This window comes from Canis lupus, chromosome 35, assembly GCF_003254725.2.
Source record: "Canis lupus dingo isolate Sandy chromosome 35, ASM325472v2, whole genome shotgun sequence".
Lineage (NCBI taxonomy): Eukaryota > Metazoa > Chordata > Mammalia > Carnivora > Canidae > Canis > Canis lupus.
The window spans coordinates 13826311-13831089 of record NC_064277.1 but is presented as its reverse complement, the minus strand read 5'-3'; positions in this window follow the sequence as shown (position 1 = coordinate 13831089).

The window sequence follows — 4779 nt, the reverse complement described above, 5'->3', positions numbered from 1 at the left end:
AAATTGGAAATCCTTCCTAATTAAGATATTGTTAAATGTCCTTTGTTAGCAGATTTTAACAATGTTAATTAGGAGGTTAGCGTGATCATTGTTCATCTAGCAAACAATTAGAATGATTTGCACTATAGCTTTTGAGAAACTTCTGAGCAAACCAGGAGTTTTCCTTCTGCATGGAGCGAGGCTGCCCAGAGAAGGAGGGGACAGGATCCGGGAGAAAAAGCCATGCTGCCCCTACACTTTTGGGCTACTGGCCAAGGCAAAGCATAAGGAAATGTTAGGAGTGGACTTAGCAGCTGTGAGAAAGCAGCATTGATCTTGACCGTGGAATAACAATATTTGCAGATGTAAAGTCTATCCCAGGGATGCTTCTTATCTTGATAATTGAGGAGACGTGGTCAGAGAAAGCATAGAGTCCTCAGGGCTCTTAATCATCTGGTCAAGTAAGGGTGTTGAGGGAGTTCAGAACACACTACCTCAAGACACAGCATCTTGACGTATTGAATATTTTAAGCCGAAGGAGTTTGAGAAAATGACAAAAGCAGGAAGATCAGTGTGACCTTCTCCTTGCTCTTCTCTCCTGAAATAGGTCACAAAACGCATGTGACAGGTGCCCTCCCTGCACCCAGAGGACAGGAGCATCCTTATCTCTGAAGACAAAGTGACGCCAAGCCAAGAATACAAACAAAGAGGCCTTGGTCAGCTTCCCCTGGCTTATTACACTTACCTCATACCCTTTGTCTTATGATATTCCTCCAACTTAGCATCAGGCATTCTTTTTTTTTTTAAAGATTTTATTTATTTATTCATGAGACACACACACACACACACACACACACACAGGCAGAGGCAGAGGCAGAGGCAGAGGGAGAAGCAGGCTCCATGCAAGGAGCCCGACATGGGACTCGATCCCAGGACCCCAGGATCATGCCCTGGGCCAAAGGCATGCACCAAACCGCTGAGCCACCCAGGCGTCCCAGCATCAGACCTTCTGAGGCTCTGGGGTCATGTAAAACTGATCGTAACTAAATCTGTATCACATGCTTATCTCCTGCTAATCTTCGTTTCATTTTCAGACCTAGCCAGGGACCCTAACAGGGTCAAGGAAAACTTTTTTCTTCTCTACAGTGTTTTCTTAAGGAAATGAAAACAATGCTGTGCCAGCCATGTGTCAGAGTTTTCTAAACTTAGAATTGATTTTTTTAGCACGAGATAAGTCTGGGCTCCTGCTGCTGTGACCCCCAACCCCTGCTACCTTTGTGCCTGCAACACACACGCATATGATACAAAACAGTTAGCAGGTTCTTTCCTCTTTTCTCTTGAAGGGGAGCAGAATATGTCACCCAAAATATGATGGTAAAAGTTTAGAACATGCTACCCCTAGATATGCCACTTTGGCATAACTGATTATTTTGAGCTGTAGGTACTTTAAAATAAGCAAATGCAGGGAAAGTTTCTCTGAACTCCCCTCTCTGTCTAAAGACAGATCTTCCAAAAGGAACTCAATTATCTTAAGTCCCTCCCCTCCCCTGGAGTTTGATTAACCAAGGGAGGTTGAGGCTTACATAGGAGAGGAGACTCGAAGTCTACACCACGTCCAGACAGACTTTGTCACAAGCAACCATAGCTCCCACCTACTCTTCTAAGGGCCCATCTGAGTTCCCTAAAAGTCATTTACTCCCCTTAAGAGGCCTGCGTCTCCCCTCCCCTTTCCCTAGTAAGAGGGTATTGAAGCCTGAATTCTAAGGTCACTTCAGAGAGTCACTCCGTTCTACCTGTACCCTCAACAGGGTACAAATGTTAATAAACCTTTTTTAATTTTTCTCTTGTTAATCTGTCTTTTATTACAGGAATCTCAGCTAAGAACTCAGAAGAGTGGAGGCAAAAAAAATTATTTTTTTTTCTCCCCTACGCTTTCTTCTGCACCTTGTGCCTCATACTACAGGTGGCAGGATTCAAAGGAAAAGGAAGGAAGGCAGGCAGGCAGGCAGGCAAGACTCTGTGTTTTGATACTTTGAAACTGCAAATAGTAGAGCAAAGCATATTTGGAGAGGAAGCAAAAACTGGCTATTAGAAAACTCCCATAGTACTTGACTCGCCTGGAGAATCTCATTCTCTCTTGGCAAAGGTGCTTCTGAAGAAGGAGAGCGGGCATCCCAGGGAAAGGAGGTATTGATTGGAAATTGAACACAAAGACTCTGAATTCTATTCTTGGCATTGTCAATGATTTTTCAAAGACAAACCCAAGATGGTCACTTAACTAAAAGTCACATCGGCTTGGAGATGGTACCAAGTATCTTAGTAGAGTGATCTTCTAACCAGGCACACCCAGCTCTAGAGGGCAAGCATCCAACAGATATCCAGCAGCTGGTCTGTGCCAGGCATTGTGCTGGATACTTTACATAAATTTAATCACAGCCAGCACTTAGCTTCAATCGCAAACGGCCCCGAGGCCTGTTTAAGTGGCTCTCAAGTCTCTTTTATTCTTGGGGGACCCCATCTGCTGGGGGGGATAAAAAGCCCTTTTATGTTCTATAACCTCACAGACCACCCACCCCAACAGTTTGTGCTTTGTCACGAAAATCCTCCATCTAATTAACAGGGTACAATTTTGATGAAATCTGGTGAAATATATTATTCATGTGTGTCAGAAATCAAATAGAGATCGGGTCATCTTGTAAACTGCCACAGTGTCTGTAATTTGCTTTAAAGCACTTTAGCATAGATAATGTAATATCATTACTCCTAAGTGTAGGAGTTGCTGTAATAGGAATCTCTACCTTTCAGGGGTGGGTAGTTCTAGTTCTCATCGGGAAGTCCAGCTGCTACAAGTTCACTTCTGTTATCGGATCTCAATCAATGCCAGACAGTTTGCAGAAGAACATGGCCAAGGTCAGCAATGGGTCTTCACTGGTGAAGTTAGTGGCTTGTTAACTAGCATGCTGGTGATCACAAATGGGATCTCTTTGGTGAAATTACACCTGAGAGTCACCTAACAGCGTAGAGAGGCAGTCGATTTTCTGTTTCTTTGCTCTGGCATGGTATGAGCTGATGCCTTTCTCTGTTCTCCTGGCCTGGCCTGTCTGTCCCCCCTCAGCATGCCTAGCACCTGACACACGTAGGCACCCAACACCCATCCCATGAATGAACCCTGAAGATGGCTCTGTCACCACAGGGGAGGATTCATCTACCTTAGGAAACCCCGTCTACCTTTTTGGACGTCCCGATGAAAAAAACTTGGCAGGTGTGTATTTGACTTTTCAAATTTCCAGACAGGGCTTCTACTGAATTGACATGTGTCGCATGTCAGAAACACCAGCAAACCAGGGACTTCCATTTGGAACTCGTGGTCATCGTACAGCAGGGCAACTTTTCTAGGTGTCTTTATCCAGGGGCCAGAACGCAAAGCCCATAAACTCATCCAAATTTCGGCTCACAATGCACTGGAGGAGTGCGGAGAAGATTCAGGCTATGAAATTCTGACGGCTCATTACCATGACAAAGGTTGTAACAACTTGGACAGGATGCTGAACAAAAGGCATCCACCGTTCTATTTGCAATTCTAGGATTGTATTTGTAATCTCTTTTTGCAGGAGAAAGAGACTGCCAGTAAAAGGCTGCAACACAATGGGAAGAGAGGATCCACAATGCTCAGAGAGACCAAAGGGATGAGTGAATGTGCTCAGACACGCACGCTACGTGTGTGTATCTTCTCGGTGTATGTACACATTCGACAAGAGTAAATTATTGTCATGGGTAAGAGTTTAACATTAGTGACCTAGAAGATGGCTTTTTTAAAAATATATGCAACATGGCTGGAATGCCAATTCGAAGTGGAGAAGCGTTTAGGGAAAACGAATGGGCTGAACGGTGGAGCGAGCCTCTTTAATTTGGTGGTGGCGGAGGCTCAGAGTAAGCTAACGTTGTAACCGGCTAAGTAAGGCACCCCGAATGTGATTAATAATGCAGAGGGGGGAAAGGCTCAAGAGTTACCGTGCTGTGCAGGTTTTGGGGTCAGGGAGGCAGTAATTGTTGCAAAAGTCACTGCCGATGTTGGTTCACCAGGGATAGGGACGCCACGGGTCGGTCTGCCCTGCTTTGGGGCCCTCCCTCGCCCGGAGCTGCTAAACTGCACAAATTCTGATTCATTACCATTTGCTCCCCTTTTGTTAGCCATCTAGCCAGTGACTGTAGTCCGGCTGTGCGTGGTGGCAGGGATCATTCAGAGAAGGCTCACCGTGTCTGGAGCTCGGGTAGCTTTTGTTCGGCTGGAAAAGAGAGAAAACTCACGTTCTATTCTATTGTCCCCCCGCAAAGCCAGGCTTTTTTAATTGGCACGTTGGCATCAGTATTTAAAAAGAAGTAAGGCATCGTGGGGGCAGAAGTGACTTCACTTCCAGGTTAATCCTGCCTTGAAATTGTTGCATGTGCTGTGTGACTGTCCCCCATGCTAGGAAATGTGGGTGGCTGCTGGCAGTGGAGGGCAGACGGAGCTGCTCTAACATCACAGGACCGCAGTTAATATGCTGCACTAATCGTGGCTCTTATGCATCGATCCCTTCTTTCCCTCCACCTCTTGGCCCCCGATGGGCATTAACAAAGTTAGTGCCTAACCACACTTCTCATTCTGCTTCCTTTGGTTTGTTTCCATCTTGTTAGGTGCACATGAATAAAAATGTCAGTTTGTCAATCCCATTTATGCTTACAAAGTGAACACCTGAGGATGAGACAGACAATTAACATTGAGCAATCCAACGCAGCAAACATTTATTGAACCTCTGA